Source organism: Gigantopelta aegis, unplaced genomic scaffold, assembly GCF_016097555.1.
Source record: "Gigantopelta aegis isolate Gae_Host unplaced genomic scaffold, Gae_host_genome ctg7228_pilon_pilon, whole genome shotgun sequence".
NCBI classification, from domain to species: domain Eukaryota; kingdom Metazoa; phylum Mollusca; class Gastropoda; order Neomphalida; family Peltospiridae; genus Gigantopelta; species Gigantopelta aegis.
The window spans coordinates 4,102-25,179 of NW_024535660.1; the positions used below are offsets into that span (position 1 = coordinate 4,102).

Below are 21,078 nucleotides of genomic sequence, written 5' to 3' on the forward strand. Positions count from 1 at the left end.
ATGTGAAATGTGCCACGATGGGTTTTTAAAAAATTAGAAAAGTTGTTACAAATATTTTAAAGTAACAGGACAGCGACAACAAGTAATTCGCCTCTAAGCGAAGGACATCAAGACACTCAACCTTTACTTGGTTTGATGATGAAGATAACTGGGTGCTGATCGTATGGAAAATCCCAGATAACTATGATGAACGTCATGCTCGACATGCACCTTACGAGTTTACAAGTCTCCCAACCTCAAAAAAAAAGCTGTTCATGTTACTTATGGCAGTACAGATACATGCATTAACAACACACAATCAGTACGAGGCTCAAATATCAGAAGAGACACAAGCTGTAGTCATGTGTCCACATCTAAGGACTCAGAAGGTTTATCACTCATCCATCTGTACCTAAACAGAAGAGATGCAGCTGTAGTCATGTGTCGACATCCAGAGTGAACGGAAAGCTTATCACTTCCATCCTACATCCCAATCAGATAGAGACGCAAGCTGTAGTCATGTGTCAACATCAGAGACACGGAAAGCTTATCACTTCATTCTACATCCCAATCAGATAGAGATGCAAGCTGTAGTCATGTGTCAACATCCAGAGACACGGAAGGTTATCACTTTCTCTTCATCTTGCAGCTACCTGTAAAACAAGTTATGGAAGTACTAATAATCTAGTCTGTGAAATTTTCACCACACACCCATGTTAAATTTTTTATGCATATTGCAATCATGCATAATATATTATAAGTGTTATTCATAAAAATTAATATTTCCCTTCAACTCAATAGTCTATGATAACTATACTAAAGTATAAACTTCATTAAAAAAATCAGTTATAAACTCCTTCACAGTCCTCTCTCTGGTATCTTGCCACCATACCTACACTCCCATCCACTGCCTTGAAAAGCTAATCAGGATTATCTAGAAATATAAGTAAATCCAATTACAAAGAAAAGTTATAACTATAATTATAAAACTTTGCTATGCTCACAGTCGACATTTTTTAAGTATTTATATAAAATCATGACCTTTAGAGTTTACATTTATAATTCCTGGCACAGTTCCTCTAGACTCTACATTAGTCTGCAAAGCTTGAGATTAATTCTATATATATATATAACTACGTAACATGGGTCAAACTACTTTAACAGTAGTTATTGCTTCTCTGAGGTCAGTAATGAACTGATCTGCTATAGTTTGTGTATGAGAAGGTAATATAGTACAATGAATACATGAAGCACCACGTTCTACCTTCCAACCTGTCCATATAAGGAAGTGATCATAGTAGTACAGTCATATGATAATTAATACCTTTTTTATCTTCCATTACATCAGCTATTGCAATATGTTAAGTTTTATAAGTGTATTTAACTTTAAAGGCAAATGCTGTCATATGTGAACTACCACACAAGGTAAGCTCCTGTAAAGATAGATGAATCAAATGAATGGGACAGACAAAGATACAGTGGATTGAAATATGACTATTGTTTCAGTTTGTACAACATTGTTACCATAGCAATTATCTATTATAAGTTACATCGCATGTACTCTTACTGGAATAGACATTATTCCTCTTTAAAAGTTTGTGTAATCATCATTAATCTCCTTGCTACCTCCAAATATCATTTTGACCTAATGACATATAACTGCCCATGATGATGTATATATTCCTCCCGGTCGAGTACCAGCCATTCCTGGAGAACCAAACAAACCTCCAGGCCAATCAGCATAAGCAAATATTTGATATCGTCTAATGTCTGCAGATCGATACAATATAACACAGACCCCTATAATTAAAGGATATATTAATATATATACTATACATACATATATATATATAATATATGTATATATATATTATTAGATGAGAATAAGATAATAAGACCTTTGGACTCAATCCATATTTGTGAACATCAGCTGACATAGAAGTGACACCTTCTAAACGAAAATCAAACACAGAACATCATATCCACATTTTTCTACCCTGGATCAAATATAAAGCAAACAATCAAATCAATTCTAATCTCCTGTTACCATGGTAAACATAATCCACCATAACAAGCATCAACATGAAAGGGTAGACCTTTCTCAAGAGCTAGATTAGATATAGCAGATATTGGATCAACAATACCATGTGTGTATTCTGGAGCTGATGCTACTAGTAATATTGTATTAGAGGTAATAGCCTATATATTATAATGGAAAGACAATAAGATATGTTACGACATATTACTTTCTTGTAGGCTTCAAAATCAAGTTTGTATTGATCATTATAGGAACATGTACAATTTTAATATCAAAATATTCAGCTGCCTTTTCAAATGCAGGATGAACAGTTATGGGAGCAACCTAAGGTAACAAAACAGAAACACCATGTAAAACATGAACAGAAACTAATGTTAGCAAACTCTAGTGTTTAGCTACAATCATTATAGTACATGATATAACAACAGCACAACAATATTTGAATATATTATATGTTACTATATGTCCGGTTTATGTACTTAAGAAAATAAGTTGATGTTACATTAATTACAAGTTTTAGTTTAGGACACAAAGGATCAGGTTGATGATCTCATGGACACAATTACATACAGAACTATTTATGTACCTTTAGTCTAAAGATAGTTTGGACGTGGAAAGCACATAGTTGTTTTTCTAGTTTATCTACACAATAGTTCAGTCTTAATTTGCTACTATATGTAACCAGTTACATTAAGAAACACCAAGGATATCACTCTAACCACTTCGGGATGTTTTTATTGTAGGACATAGACTCCTAGCTCTATCACGATATGTCTGCATTGCCATTAATATACTCTCAGTACACCACTAGTTATATTACCAACAATTCCATCACTGCCATTTAACATCCAGGCAGTCATAAGCTACAACCTCTACTTCAAAATTGTCTTAGACGAGGAAAGACAAGAGTGATTGAGAGCATTTTCATGCATGAATGCATAAAAGAAAACATTGGCAATGTTTTCTTTAGTTACACCTCCTAATGAAAGAGAAAAAAGATACTTTGTAATTAGCTTATGACAAAATATGATGTTGAGTTATATATCATAGAATAATAAAGGTGTGATTGAGTTTCTGAACTGTTCTAATACATCTATTTTAAAAATGATATTGGTGGCAAAATCCATATATCATTGTTCTAATTAAGAATTTAGAATTAAATGTGTAAGATACTAATAGTGTACTATTATATGCTACATGTACATGTAATGGCTTATTTAATTACTTTGTTGTTTTGTCTTCATTAAATTCAAAACAGATCAAATGCTTTCTGTACTGATTGGAACTGTGCATTATTCAGTGTATAGACGTAAGCAATCCTTTGCCACTGTCAGGATCAAATCATCATGTCTTCGATGTTTGAGATTATCCAATAATTTCTCATTAGATAAACCTACAGTATTGAATTTGGAAAGAGTATAGGCAAGGATGACAAAGAAGGGCTATTGCTTTCCCTTATGCCCTGTCTATTATGCTCCTGCATGAGCTCCATTGAGGGCTTCTTCAGCCACTATTCAATAAATTACCACATTAAAGAACATGCACACACAGTAGCTTGGTATGTTCTCTTACCTCTCTCGGTATAGCCATCACTTTGCTGGTAGTCTGGTCATCTTTCCCAATTCCAAGCTGCCTCAAAAAGCTCCTAACCTCCTTCTTAAGATACCATCCAACAGCAATTTTAACCCTGGCAAATATAATAAGGACTGTAGCACAACTCGTGACAGACCAGCAAGCCCCCTCTTGCCTGAAGATGACAATAGTTAATAGAATAATAAGAGCAACTAATAGATCACGTAAATGAATAGATAAACCAGACAATACCATTATAAAAAAAGAAAGGCACACCATTAACAATTTGCTTATAAAAACAATTATTGCAATGAGACTAAAATAGTAATACTGTTTAAAATATACAATGAATAAAACTAATATAAAAGTATTGATTGTAAAATACAAACAAATATTTTAATTTGTTTCTTGAATTACAGATTTGCTTTGTACATTAAAACATGTCGTCATCCATTAGTGTTCACGCAATGCTACAGAGTCTCATTATCATCAAACGGAGGTGACTTCTCCACTTCTAGATGTGCTATAGTAGAGACTGTTTTCTCACCACTGCTAGAAATTTGTACACGACTACCACTGTGGTCACCACGATCAGATCGACTTGAGTTTGTAGAATATGCTCTTGCTTTTGATAGTATCATGCATCTCTTCCTCTACTTGCCCCCCCCCCCCACCCCCCCCCCCCCCCCCCCCCCCCACCCCCCACCCCCCCCACCCACCCCCCCCCCCCCCCCCCCCCCCCCCCCCCCCCCCACCCCCCCCCCCCCCCCCCCCCCCCCCCCCCCCCACCCCCCCCCCACCCCCCCCCCCCCCCCCCCCCCCCCCCCCCCCCCCCCCCCCCTCACCCCCCCCCCCCCCCCCCTTCTCCCCCCCCCCCCCCCCCCCCCCCCCCCCCCCCCCCCCCCCCCCCCCCCCCCCCCCCCCCCCCCCCCCCCCCCCCCCCCTCCACTCTCCTCACCTTCTCCCTCCCCTGCCCCCCCCCCCCCACCCCCCCCCCCCCCCCCCCCCCCCCCCCCCACCCCCCCCCCCTCGTCATTCCCATGCCCCCCCCCCCCCCCCCCCCCCCCCCCCCCCCCACCCCCCCCCACACTTGGTGTACCCCCCCCCCCCCCCCCCCCCCCCCCCCCCCCCCCCCCCCCCCCCCCCCCCCCCCTCTGATGACATCATTTGTTTACCTTCTCCCCCTCCTGAATTGTTCCCCCTATAAAACATACATTTGTCTCTTGATGACATCATTTTGTTTATCATAAGCTCAATGGTGCTTTCCTTGCATAATTGTGTTCAATAGCAGAGATGACAGTATCATTGTACGTTACAATTTCTTATCATTGCACCCAAATAACAAAAGCTCATGCTCAACTGATTGTCTTAACTTCATTGGCAGCCAAATACTACTAAGCTACTATTGATCACATACCATATGACCTTCAATGAAAATATCTATATAACATGTGTCCACTAGAATATCCATGCACTCTCTGAGTACAAATCACATGGGACAAACATGTGACAATCTTATGACTTTCACTTACATTCCATATTTTCCCAATTCTATAGCCAATGTATACAAAAACAATAGATGTATGGTAGAAACAATAAAATGATCCCCTACATATCTTGGTAGTTTTGTTCATAGGACGGATCAAGGAAAACAGCAACTACCAGCACCAGATTGATGCCACAAGAGCTTCGTCATATTGATGACTTCATTCTCAGATGGGTTTACATATCACTTGCACTATCAGAACATCATTGCAGCCCAGACACCTAAAAACTAAGAAAACACAAACATGAGGGGTTGGGGGGGGGGGGGCGACGGGGGGGGTAATTTTAAAACAAAAGATATTATACACACAAAATAGTTAGTATTAATGTAAATCAAATATAAATCTGGAAATTTACATGAACAGAAATGCGTTTAGAATTTACTGTTACGCATTTTATGTAAGTACAAATCAATACAATCAGGGATGTGGAATAGCTGGTCATGGTGGACAATGTCTGGGTTTTTTTTTGCACAAATTATCCAAGATTTTCAATTAGAAAAAGGACATTTGGTCCGATTTTAAAAAAACCTTCAACCACTGCAGAAAACGGACATATACGCCACAACCATAATACTTAAGCCATATACATGCAGCCGTGTGGAGGATATCTGCCAGGATAAGTGGTCCCAATTCCCCAACGCTACTTATGTTGTCCAAACGAAACACGATATGATGATGAAGCTATAGCGGGCAGTTTGTGAGATCTTGTTTGAAGAATTTTTCTTTGCTTTTCTATATGACAGCAGTACCAAGATTGATTACTGCAAGCTCTGTCAAAAATATATAAAAAATGTTTTTTTGCTACATGTGGGTCACCTAATTTTAGAAGGTCACAAAAGTATCAAACAGACATGTCTGGCATATATTTTCAGTCTTAGGACAATTGTCCCAAGACTGAAAAGATATTTCCACATCCCTTATACAATACATTAAAATCTTCCATTCACATATCATGCCATATTTAGTTAGTATTCTTTTATCATACCAATATCAAGGGGTCTTTCTAGGACAACAAGAAAGAAGATGAGAACAAATGGTAACGACGACCAATATCCCCATCCTGGCCACCAAAGGAATTTACCTTTGAGACCAATGCCAGTTTAAAAAACATCAGCTATATGGTATGAAATTTCTATATAAATATAAACCAAAAAAGAGCCTCTTATTGACTAGATCACAACAATATAATAGTAATTTTTCTAAGTAAGTATATAATGGTATGAAAGTCATAGTGATACGTATATTAAAATTTTAATCACAATGCAGTCAAATTGAATCCTGTTCCGGATTATAAATTTAGTAACACATTAGAAATTACTATTTGTAAATGTTCTAAATTTAGTAACAAATCAGGAATTACAATTTACTAATGTTCTAAATTTAGTAACAAGTGCTCATACATGTATATATATGTTATTATGTATAACTCACTATAGGTCAAACGAAATTTAGAAGAATAGCCAACACAGAAAGGAATAGGACAAGCGACAAAGAAGACAACAATCAGAAGACCAACAACGAAAAAAAAACCAAAAAATCCAAAATAAGGTGAAAAACAATGAGTAGAAGGCATCATATTAAAGACCTAATAATAACAAACGGGGGTTTTTATAAATGATATAGCCACAGAGTTAGTGCAAATTTAAAGACATTTTTAAAAATTTATCCTGTACCATTAAAAATGCATATACTACACACTGTATAATTCATATTTTCCCAAATCACAATTGTGTTAGTAATAGAGTATATTTGAACGCACAAATCCTAGGTCTGTTTTTGACACAGCTGGAGAAACCAACAAGCTAGTGTCAGCAATGTATTTGTAGAAAAAATAAAAACAATGTTGTGATAACCCTTTATTGCTGAATGATGGGCCAGGTGGCTTAAACGAAAACGAGCACTAAAAATTATACAAAAATCTTTCTCTCTCATAAGATATAGAAGACTTACCCTACTACAAAGAATAGGACATGTTGTGATGAGTTATGAGAGGTGGGATATCACCCAATAGTGCAATATATTGTGCACTATTACCATTAAAGATACAAAATGGAATGGTACACTAACCCTAATAATTAACAATGACAGCAACAGGCTATAGAACAGAGAGAGAGAGAGAAGAGAGAGAGAGAGAGAGAGAGATAGAGAGAGAGAGAGAGAGAGAGAGAGAGAGAGAGAGAGAGAGAGAAGAGAGAGAGAGAGAGAGAGAGGAAGAGAGGAGAGAGAGAGAGAGAGAGCGAGAGGAGAGAGGACGAGGAGAGAGAGAGAGAAGTGGGGGAGGAGAGAGATGGGAGAAAGAGAGTTAGAGGAAGAGAGGAGATGAGGCACAGAGATAGATTCACATTACAGAAAATATTGATGGAGCATTGTGTATTAACAACACTGAAATGGGCGATAAACTAAACCAATTACCTACATAATGACAGGGATTAACTCATAACAAAAGAATACATCTTAATATGGTGCCATAACATGAACAGGGGGAAACAAAAATATAAATGCTTTCAACTCAATTGGTAAGGGAAGTATGAAAAACAAATATCACAAAACAAACCACAAACAACAGTATCAAACCTAAAATATAATAAGATGACCACGCTAACTCGACCAACCACACCCACTTACAAGAAAAACAAAATAAACAAGACCAATCCGATAGGACACAGTCATCAGGTGAACATGTCTGTAGATCCAACTAACACTATAACCACTATACATTCACCACAAGAGGTACCTACAACAAAAATTACCATGGTTAGTAGAAGATTTTACACAATAGACCTCCGCCCGCTATAAGTACCTTTTAGTCCTGATTTACACTGAGCATCAGATCGTCAAATTTGAAGGCAGACAACCAGTAGACGACCTTGTTGCTCACATACAATGTATCCTGGCAGAACACCACAGTGACCAATTTTCCAGTGTCAGGATTGAACCCCTCCCCAGATACCTTCCTATACACATAGATATTTTAGAGGTTATTAGAGAGGGAGTTACCCCTAATAAATTTGATAAACACCATGTGGTCTTTAAAAGGTAGTGAAACAGAAAATAAACGTATAACCTTAATGCATATATAGTCAGATATTCTCAAAGGAGGACTACAATATTAAACAATAGTAACTACTAACTTTACTCTGAGATAAACATATCTATTTTTCATCGTCACATCGTCTTATGTGACTATTTGAATCTTCACAGACACAGTGATTACTCAAATTAACATAACCGGATGACACACAGCGAACAGTTAATGTCAAGAATTGTTGAACCCCTAGAAGATGAAACCAAAAAATGAGATTAACTAAACAGGTTAATCTTTAAGAGTACTTAACAATATAATAATTTGGTCCATAAACTAGACTTTTAATTGGAGAGATAAGAAGTGATTATAAGAATATAGTAAGCAGAGCCTTAGATGGCAAAAACTGGCAAGCCAAAACGTATAAGCACAATAAATAGCACTCAATAATTGTCAGAGTTTGCTATAGAACTAATGGAAATCATTTGGTTGGTAGATATGTTGATGGTTGAAGGATGTGGTTAAAATGTGTCTTCCTTTGTGCATATAAAAAGTATAAACCATGCCCAAAATAATTAGGGCAATAAGTGTGACAGTCAGGTAATTAACAGTGGCAATATTGTGTTGTACAGTGGCATTCTGTAGCTAATTAACCAATTTTAATTACAAGGGGGAACCTCCCTTGAGGAGATAGATCAAAACGCCACTTCATAATGAGATTAATAGACAAGTACAGAAAGAGTTCAGTAGAGTACAACAGAGAATAGACAAAGTACAGACAGAGTACAGAGAACAGACAAATACAGACAGAGTACAGAGAACAGACAAAGTACAGACAGAGTAAGAGAACAGACAAAAAAAGACACAGGAGAACACACAAAGTCCAGACAGAGTTACTAGTAAACTTACTAGTTGTTTTAACAAAGAGAACGAAGTGATCCGTAATGCTAGCATTGTTTCACTGATTGTGAAGGAACATTATAGAAATAAGTGTCCTTGTTTGCTTGACAAAGCATCCATGTCTATCAAAAAGAAAGGCGAAAACGATGTGAATACTTTTGCAAGCGTCACTTACAGTATTACTCCAGGCGATACAGAGACCAGACTGCCTCACGAGGTAATTATTAACTTGATCAGTAGCATAAGGGTAAATAGACAATATCTCACCAGGTTGAATCCAGATTGTTGCTATATTGGGCGGACATAATATAAGATGGTGCAAACTCTTACCGGGAAATGGAACCAGATTGAAAAACACAAAGTGATACAACATAATCATATTCCTATATTAGTTTAATATACGTATAATGGACCTAGACTGGGCATACTCAACCATAAAAAGAATAAATTAGAACAATAGACTTACTGTATATTAACTGTATGGAGAATTCGTAGTGGAGCAGGTAACTAGGCTGTGGAATCTTGTAGTGGGGTTAGTGTTCTCCACCATAATGATGTTACGCCGATGGAACAGAGATCAGTTAGTCATAACATATCAACTAATCAGATCATAGACCCTCCTATTATGTCTCTTCATTAATCTATATACAACCAATATATGCTCCATTGACCTCATAAGAAATGGTGACTTCCCGAGTAAAGATGGCATTCTAAATATAAGAAGGATCACTAATGTAGCAACAATATCGTAAAAAAGCCAGGCACCTCTCTGCATATCATAGACCATATGGCGGCACCACTAGGACGGAGCAGTATTGGCAGAAGCATATGGGTCACATCCTAGATTTAGAAAAGAAGAAAGGGTTAATAAAGCTCTATTAATAATGGAAGATACTTCAACAAGTCTAATAATTTTGACCTGTCCAAATTAAGATTTATCAAACTCAAGACCTATTCCTAAACTTTAAAACTTTGGGACTATATAAATTTTGAAAAATGCATTCTTAACACAAGAGACACACTTTTAAGTGTACTCTTAACAAGTTTAAAAGCTAATTAGCAATGACTAATTTTAACAATTAGGCCCACCCAAACAATTATAACTATTCATAAATTATGATTTTAAATAATATGTACACAAATTTTTTTGCTGGGATTTAATTTTTGCAAAGAAACGGAAAACCAAAATTACCTCATGTAAAAATAAACTTTTGCATTAATAATAAGAGATAGGAAATAATTGAGAAAATCAAATCCATTTGTATACTCTTGAGCAAATTATAATGTTCATAGGAAAAACAAGTAATACATTATGAATTATAAGTAAACAAAATTATAAATATAACAAACTTACTTCCCAATCTTGTGGTGGTTCATCCTCACACTCCCATCATTATATTGGAGAAAACAAAGTCGATTAAAGATATCAATGATAAATCTTATAGAGGAAGTCAACATATATTCCACCACCAGATTCACTAGCTACATTATTGGCGAAGGTCATATTAAGATGTGGCTGAACCTCCAACTATATAATGATAAAAAGAACAGTTTTAGAAACCGGCATTACTAACTATTGTGTTGTATAATTTATTTAATGGAAGCCAGTATTGTGAATATACTCTTTAATCACATGTACATCATTATTACTTAATGGAAGGGATATTATGAGTATATCAATTGGATGTACATGTACTTATTATTACTTAATGGAAGGGATATTAGAGGTATACTCAATTGGGATGTACATGTACATTATTATTACTTAATGGAAGGGATATTATGAGTATACTCAATTGGATGTACATGTACATCATTATTACTTAATGAAGGGATTATGGAGTATACTCAAATTGGATGTACATGTACATCATTATTACTTACTTCTATGGAAGGGATATTATGAGTATATCTCAATTGGAATGTACATGTACATTATTATTACTTTAATGGAAGGGGTATGAGTATACCTCCTTTAATTAAAACCATTATTAATTGGATACAAATGTATTAGTACATCATTATTAATATTGTGAATATACTCCTTTAATTAAACCATTATTAATTGGAACACATGTACATCATTATTACTTAATGGAAGGGATCTTATGAGTATACTCATTGGATGTACATGTACATCATTATTACTTAATGGAAGGGGTATTATGAGTATACTCAATTGGATGTACATGTACATCATTATTACTTAATGGAACGGGTATTATGATATACTCAATTGGATATACATGTACATCATTATTACTTAATGGAAGGGATATTATGAGTATACTCCTTTAATTAAACCATTATTAATTGGATGTACATGTACATCATTATTACTTAATGAAGGGGTATTATGAGTATACTCCTTTATTAAACCATTATTAATTTGATGTACATATATATACAAAAAACAAACATAACTAACACTTACAATCAATGTATAATTGCTCTAATTTAAAATGTCAAATATGGTATTGCTGTTAAAACACATTATAATTCATATCACCTGTGTGGCCATTTTAAAAAAAAACTACTTGGATATATCTCTACTGTACAATAGGTAATCTTTTTGTAATCAATAATTTTACAATCCAAGACAAACAAATGAAAAACTCATTAAAGTTTCATATCTAAAGAATAGCGTATAGTTTGCTATGATATACACTTACCCAAACATCGGTCATCCATCATAATACCTCCACCAAATACTGCACTGTTTTACCTTCAAATAACATGACACCTGATGCTTGCATACGAAGTATTAAGTAGCATAATACCACCACCAGTATTGTTAATAAATAATTTAGTGCCTGTCAAATATTTAGGGAAATCTAAATGATGCCACTGCACTGGTATCAGAGCTTCCATTAGAACTTAGTTCTTCCTGAGGTGTTATTTTCAAATGACATCAGAGAGAGAAGAGGAGAGAGAGAGAGAGAAGGAAGGAGGAGAGATAGAGCGAAGAGAGATGAGAGAGAGAGATGGTGGGAGGGAGAGAGGAGAGGGAGAGAGAGAGGGAGAGGATTACTAATAAACATAATAAATTTAATCCATTCAACTAACCAATTTTCAAAGTAACACAGGAAATCCAACTTGGTCCACATGTACAAGAGAAAAACAGAACCCCCGGCAGTACCCTCATGATAGCTTTATTATCAATAAAACGACACTTGTCAAAAAAATCTTATCAGGATTCTCTGCACTTAACAAGTCTCTATCATACAATGCCATACTCACCGCACCACCACCAGCATTAGCAGAGTTTTGTAAAAACTGACAGTCTTGAAATGTAAATATATTGGAGTAAGACAAGTTAAAAGAAATTAATACTAACAGCTCCTCCAGCTGCAATAAGTACAGAATTCTCCTCAAACAGATTTTTTTCAATATTAAAAGAGTTTGTTTCTTGATTTATCAGAGTATGATATGTAGATAGCACCGCCATCAACTTCAGCATAATTATCTATGAACTTGCAATTACAATTTCAAAACTACTTAAATATGTTCCGAGAGTCGTATCAACATGGCTGCACCATGGCCGTTTTGCTTCAAAAGAACAGGTCGAGTTTCTCTGAGCTCATTTTACTGGCTTCATTTGAAAGAAAAGTACAGTTGTTCAATGTGAAACAGTCAATTTTGTTTTCCACCAAAAAAGGTCAGTCCTCCACTTGTTTGTATAATATTATAGAGATCAGTAATACTAGTTTCATTATTGTCTGATGAGCTGTTACCATTGTTTTATTGTGTTCAAATATTGTGTTTTCAACTAGTAAATCATCAACAAAGCGAAGTTGTAAGGGAGCACCAGATTACCACTGTAAGGAGATAGAGAGAAGTATTAAAACAATGGCAGAATAAACAAGAGACAAAAGCTTAGTATACAGAGACATGCGAGGACTTGTGTAGCTGTCAAATTCTTTTCACAACTATATACACAATACTAGCTCTACAAAAAGGCTTTACAATAATGAAATAAACCACTCCCCTTACTCCAGCTGTAATAATCAGTTAATACCTTCATCTTTACTCAAACACTCAAATTGTGAAACAACCCCTCAATTTGACAGCATGAAGCACATGATGACTATTTATATAATACATATGTAACAAAAATGCAATCTATTAAGTAAATATTTCATGATAAGCATGTGATGTGTGAAGAAGAACTTCAAAGGTTAATGAAACCTCTTAAAAATCTCGGCTCCCAATTACTAGTTTACAATACATGTACATATATGTACATGTAAAAAGAACATGTGATATTAAAAGAACTTTTTAATAGTAGATAGCCCTACAGGTATGAGACCTTAGGAAACTGCGAAATACATAATACATGTTCTTTGTGACACTTTCATTTATGTAAGGGGTATTTTTGTATTTCTTCTACAGTGTCTCATTATCTGTAGGTTTATCTAAACATAAAAAGTTCTTTAAGGTCAGAGATGTATAAAGATATTATATTGTGAAAACTGTAATTGTAAATAGTATTATGACATCATAGCTGACTGTCTGTCCATTCGTCCACTCATTTATCCATCCATTCATTTCTGACTCACCTTGAAGGTACAAGACTCTAAAAACACAAACATTGGAACAATTGTAAACAAACACGTTAGAAGATACGGGTCCACAGCGTTCAAAAAACTACACCCCTAAATTCTAACCCGTCCACATTACAAGCAAAAAAATTGTCAAAGTTATCCACTGCATAATTTGGAAACTCAACACATTCGATAACAGCCCTACCCTACGAGAATTATCTGCTAAAATGTGTACATTTGTAGCTCACCACTAACTGCAGATGTGATACCAATCTATGAACACCATCCAATAATACAATAAATATATTACTGTACTGAATATCACTCATAGAACAGTTACCAGTCGTGTAATAGCTCGTCTCGTTGCCATTTAGTGGCATAGTTGAGTGTCTTACAAGGAAAGGGGAGATTCAGTCTGATTCGAATCGATCAACTCACGCACAGACAGGCAACTGTCGTCGTTACCATTTTGAGGATCTACCTCGACAGTTAATTTCATCAGTTCCATAACCATTGGTTAACAGTAAAGAGACCGATAAGATCAGCAAGAGGCTTACAGTAGCCATCAGATCTTGAATTATCGAATTAACACAAGGGGTAATAACTTAATAATAATTAATGATTCCACGTAAGCCGTAAGGTGACCAAAGGGTTAATTTATTTAACGTTTATATAACAATACTGTGATGTGTAAACAATGATATCTTAACTTATTATTACGTACTACGAAAATAAAATAAATAATTAAGCCATGTATGAAAATATAAAGAAAAACATTTGCATTTCAAACAGACCAAAACAAGAACGAACAGGAATGTCAAAGGAATGATTCTATAAAAATTGCAGCTGCTGACATTTTGATTAAGAGTTGGTAAATGGACTTGAGGAGAAAGGAAGACTATTAAACAAACAGTGATCAGTCAAGAGGAGAAGACGGGGATGGTAAGATGAAGAGTGACATACTATCATGAATATCACGGGTGATCATCTCCAACTAAGTAAGAGGGAGGCAAGTGAAATGTGCCCCTTCATCCACAACTCACCCTCTTACACCGCCAGTACTGTCCAATATTAATGAGCTTCTTTTACTGGTATAGCCATTACGTCGTGGTTCTAGTAACTTAGGTTGACTGTCTGATCCTACAGGATGTAGTCGACGTTTCACAGAGCTGTAGTTGTACAAGTATCTGTGAAGACAGAGGAATTTGGACTGGAATCATTTGAGGGTCGATGTTGTTGTGGTTGGCCTGGCATTGTATGTGCGTGATAGTGTGAAGGTGTGCCTGCTGATGATGAGGGTGAAATGTTGGAGGGCACGAGGTGTAGCACGGGGACGACTGTGAAATCCCTATAATTAGACCACAAAAATATTTATAATCATTAATTAGCTTCTTTAATATGTGCACTCAATAACTAGTACATATGAATTGAGTATACAATAATTATATTTTAGTTTATTGTTACATTTATTACATCTGTTCATCTATCAGTTGGGCCATTTGTCCATCTAATCCATCCATTCATCCTTCAATCGTCCATCTATCATCTATCCATCCATTCATCCAATCCATCTATCCATCCATCATCCATTCCATCCTGTCCGTCTAGCCATCCATTCATCCAGTTCAATCCATCCATCTATCCATCCAATCATCCAATCAATCCGTCATCTATCATCCATTCATCCATTCAATCCATCATTATCCATCCATTCATCCATTCAATCCGTCCATCTATCCATCATTCATCCATTCAATCGTCATTATCCATCCATTCATGCCATTCAATCCATCCATCTATCCAGCCATTCATCCATTCCATCATCCATTCAAATCCAGCATCTCCAAATCCATTATCCATTCAATCCATCATGTATGTTCATCCATCCATCCATTCAACCATAAATCATCCATCCTTCATTCCAGTCTTCAATTACTTCTTGTATCCAAGCATGTTGCAGTTCTTCTTAGGTTTCATTCTTTCTTTGGATACCATACGAGACATCTTCGAATGAATTCCAAAAAACATAATATCGTGTTTAATAGCAGAACTTAAATCTCTACTACCAGGACGGCGTTTTTTGCCTTACTATTAGTAATAAAAATTACCACAGAATCTGTAAATGAGAGGAAAACAGTAAAAAGTCAGTAAATTATAAAAAGCAATACACTTGGATGAAAATATACCATGGTTATATAAAAGTACATTATGATAAGGGGTAATATCGACCTTATTAGAACAGTCAAAATGGTGTTTACTGCACATAACATAGTTATAAATCTATATACTATATGTTAACACAGATACACAATGGTTTATTAATAAACAGTGTTTATAAACTATAACTGTAAGTTATAGGATAAATATGTACCAACCACATATATGTATATATGGGTCATAGGTATAAAGGTATATGTACGGAGCAGTCCGAGATCAGAATATTTTACTATGATCTCTATCCCCTAAACACCAACCATCAAGTGTTAAAGTGTATTGACTGAAATATAAACTGTCCCAGCCTGCAAGGGTTGGATCAAGCCTGAAGGTTGGACTGTCCCACTGGACTTTCTTATATAGTCATAATATTAATTATTAAGGTGTATGGTCTGATGTGTGGACTGTCCCCACTACGGTCAAGCCTGAAGGTTAGACTGTCCCACTGGACTTTCTTTATATAGTTATAAATATTATTATTAAAGTGTATTGTCTGAGGTGTAGACTGACCCACTGTGCTTCCTTATATAGTCATAAAGCTAGAGAGAAATAACTAATTATTTCTAAAGACTAACAAAAATAGTATAAAAATAACAAAGCAATATCAACACCAGTAAATAATAATAATGATATAGACAGTCTAGTAATGAATTACGTCAATGTACACATAATAAACATACCTAGACATCACACATATGAACGTCATACAAATCACAAACCACAAAAATGCTATATACATACCAGTAATTAAACCACAACAAATCATTCAGAGGATATGATATAATAGTATGCATATCACAGGCTGTCAAGCGCGAAATATTACAATAGTAACTGATCTTCAGTAAACAAGCACATTCCACCATCTCTGGTCAGTTACAGATAATGTTACATTCAACTAATAAAAATAAAAGTCGTTTTCTCTATAGACCATTAACTACCAGTACATTTCAACATGAATATTATTACTCAGGAACTCACTATTTCAGTTCAAAGACATTGTAGTAATAAACCATACCATGGATGCACATTAACATGTCATGTGTCGATCTCATGTTGACCATAATAGGGATTATAAAAATGTGGTTTGTTTGTAAATAACAAGTTACATTAAGGACATAACATACAATTATTAACAAGGACTAACGACACTATATATGGAATAATAATATGTTAACTAGTGATTGTGTCAACATGGTTGACTTAAGTGATAATGGAACAATGTCAATAGGCCTTGTACTATTGCTCAGTCATTGTGGTATTAGGAAAACTACTAGATAAGATTCCACTGATACTACTAAAGAATGTACTAAATCTCATGACAAATACCAGTGCTCAGTAATTATAGTAGATATTGTTAAAGAAGTCACGTAATGATTTCTCTTAAGTACTTAAAGGTATTATATCTAGGAATTTACCAAAGAAAAGTTTCCTTCTTTGTGCCTCTGCTAAACAAGCTGGATCTGGTAAACCAAATATTTCAATGATACAAGACAATTGTTCCACTTCATTCTCTCCAGGAAACAATGGATATCCAGTGTAAAGTTCAGCTAGAATACAGCCCAATGACACATGTCTATTGCATACGTATGGTAGAACCCAAATATTACCTACAAATAGAGGTATGTTTTGTTGCCATGACAACAAAGTGGGTGGGACTTACCCTCCGGTGAGCGATAGAAACGAGATGAATGTAAGTATAAACTCTGTTGATGTCATAACAACTGGAACCAAAATCAATAACCTTTATTGAACTTTGACCTCTTAGTCTCAATAGAATATTTTCCTATAATTAGAAACTCAATATTACTTTTAACAACAAACACAATATAATGCACGCATGCCTGCGGTGTGATGACGTCCACACATAGGTATTTAAAAGTTCAAATATTTTATGCTTCATTGAACTACAATACATTACAACATATCAATAATTCAATTTCAGTCAGAAATACCTATACAAGTACATTATAGATTTAACTGAACAATTAACTACTTGTATTTTGGGAAATGGTTTTTTGATAAGGACAAGGGAGAGGTCAGAGTGTGGCAGTTAATAATATCAGTGCTGAGAAATGAATGAGATGAGGTAAACATATTAAAGTTCATTAAATCACTACCACATCAACCTTATAAATAAATTTCCCATCAAAAAGTAATTTTAAGTTCTCCTACTTATTGAGATCACAACATTAGTAATAATTAAAATTCTCTTATTGTTACAATATTATTATCAGTTCTGATAATTAGAGCTTACTGGTTTAAGATCACAATGAATGATTCTTTCCCGATGCAATATTTTCAAACATTGTAACAATGAGTAAGCAAACCGTCTTATTAACGATATAAACTAAACCCTGGAAATTATTCTTCTTGATTAGTTCATAGAGGTTCATTCTATATGTGACAAGAATATCAAATCATGTGACAGTCATGTGATAATTGTGTGATCTTACCCCATAAGTTCAAATGTAATACACAAGTGATTTCTGAAGTAGAAATAGTCATACATATGTATAATATTATACTGATTGTCACGATCCTAATTAAAAGAAAGAAATAATTCAGTAGTTTAAAATTAGAACATAATATGGTTTTATTACTTTCTTCGTAAAGAGTCTAATATTTTTACTTCAACCAATGCCTGGTGGTGAAATCGTTTCTTATTTCTGATGATCTTCAAAGCGACTTGTTGATAGTCTTGTGATCAAATGCCTTTAAAAAATCAGTACAAAACATTAAGGCCATTCCAACAAAGCCACACCCACCTTAACAACCTGTCCAAAAGACCCTTTACCGATAATTTCTCGTATTTCATAACGATAAGCATATGGTCATGGAGTACTTTAATGTAACTTCCATTTTCATCATCATAACCACAGTTTTGAGATCCACCTGGTACACCCTCTATCGTTTTTGGATTCAGTCCCAAGAAACACCACTCTGGATCCTCTAAAACCTCTTTCTTTTCATAAACCTGTCATTTATGACCATATTCTTTGATAGCTTGTTGAGGAGATAAGGCAGCCTAATGCCTTGAGTATTACGACGAACTTTAGACATTGTAGAACTGGCTCCTGATGAAGGTACAAAATCATCATGTTCACTGGAGAGGGAAAGAGGGAGAGAGAGAGAGGGAGGGAGAGAGGGAAGAGAGAGAGAGAGAGAGAGAGAGGAGGGAGAGTGTGTGTGTGTGTATGAGAGAGAGACAGAGACAGAGACAGAGAGAGTAAGGAAGAGGGAGGAGAATCAGATTACAACAGGCACAGGATAAAGAAAAGTAAGGCAAGATATCTAAAATATTCTAGTTATGAACAATAAAATGTCATAACTATTAACACAATTACATCACTGATATATTATACATTTTCTTGAATACTAGGATTGTCATATGACACATTCATAATATTTACAATTGCCAAGAAATTTACTCACTTTGTATACCACCCTATTGTAATATGCCATGTTTAGAATGGATCATCACAATAAGATACCAAGCCCTCGCTTCAATTTATTAGTAATAAATCAATCTATGTGTAATTTGTTTCTAGATCTCCTTACCTTTCAGTTCTTACTGATGAAGAACGATATAACCTCCCTATTGATCGACTAGATGATGATCATAGGTACTGCCACTAACACTACCAGGCTAGAGAGACAGAGACAGACAGACAGACAGACAGACAGACAGACGAAAGAGCAGAGAACACATAGGGAGAAGGAGAGAGACATACATGTTGTAAAAAGAGAATTAAAATAGCAGTGATGTTAGTAGACATTGATCTTAACATTAGAAGTACTACATTACATTGTGACTGATATTTCATACTCTATTAGGTCGGGTTGGCACATATTACAACCCAAAAAATTCATCTCATATATCATACAGATGGCAGACATCACTATTTACAGTTATTAACACACAACACAATGTTATTAAAAGGCAACATTCTCTCACTCTCGATACTTGAAAACACATGATATCATAATTACATCACTATGCAAAAGAAAGTCTTCATTACCAAAAAAATCCAGTAACAACAGATACCATACTGGATATAAGTAAAAGTGGGACAGGCAAACAAAACACTTAATGTTTTGAAACAGAAACATTCAATACCACCTTCACTATATAAAACTACTAACACATCATTAATTGATAATAGTAATATGTATATTAAAGATATTGAAGCATTAATCACTCAGTACTATGGCAAAACTGCATACACAAATATAATAAACCAATTTCTTAAAATACATAGAGAGTTTCAGACAGTACATCACCAAACAACAAATGCTAATTAGAAAGACTCCACAAACAAGGGACTGACCCATTACCAACAAGAGTACACAAACAATAGGTCTATTCTATTACCAAGAAGTGTACTGAGGTCTAATGTACACTATATGTGGATAGGTCCATTGTCAACTGTGGAAATGGTAGAAAAGACTGCCATAGGTTGTTAAGCTGATCTATTAGTAGTCACAGTTGCTAAAAGCAAATGTAAATAAAACCTTTTATTATTGTCATTATATAATATACTACTAACAATATGCGACATGGATATATTAACAGCATACTCTTTTAAATTTGGAGACAGATTTATTCCCAAATGATCAAACTACTATAAACAGTATCAATAAAACATTACCATTCTAACACCAGTAACATGTATGGGTCCAGCACCACTACTAGGTCACTTCCTCCACCCCTCCAGCAGAGGACAGGGAGACGTGGGAACGGGAATTGATAATACGTCCCCACTCATTTATAATTGTCTTTGACTTGACAAACCAGTTACAAAATCCAGAAAGATAAATAAATTTGAATAACTTAAACAAAAGATGATCAAATACATACACAATCACACAAGCAATGAAGTCCACATAATACAAGGAGCAAAAACCTATCACCAAAATCATAATAATAACTATAAAATAGTCATCAGAGAGAGAGAGCCTTACACTGCAGACCTGAAGCACTACACTAAGGAGTGGCTTGTGGTAGCAATAATAATATGGCAGGCACGGCCAGTATGTGGTGTGGATGTCAAATATGTATTTTATGACCTCAATGGCTTTCATAGCTTCGCAATATAAACAGCACATATGATATATGTAAGGGCCATTACTTTGAGTATCTTACCCTATGTGACACCCACCACAAAAATGTCCAAATTTGAGCAATAATCTGATTGGTCTGACTTTAAATCAAAATTACTCTTATTCCATTGGTCAATCACTAATAGTAAATTACTTATCAGT

The 21,078-nt window shown here is 35.3% G+C and overlaps 1 pseudogene; it reads right to left on the reverse strand.

Annotated features, from left to right (window-relative positions):
- Positions 1–2,278: 2,278 nt before the first annotated feature.
- LOC121366806 lies at positions 2,279–18,876 on the reverse strand (annotated as a pseudogene).
- Between the last annotated feature and the right edge of the window lie 2,202 nt (positions 18,877–21,078).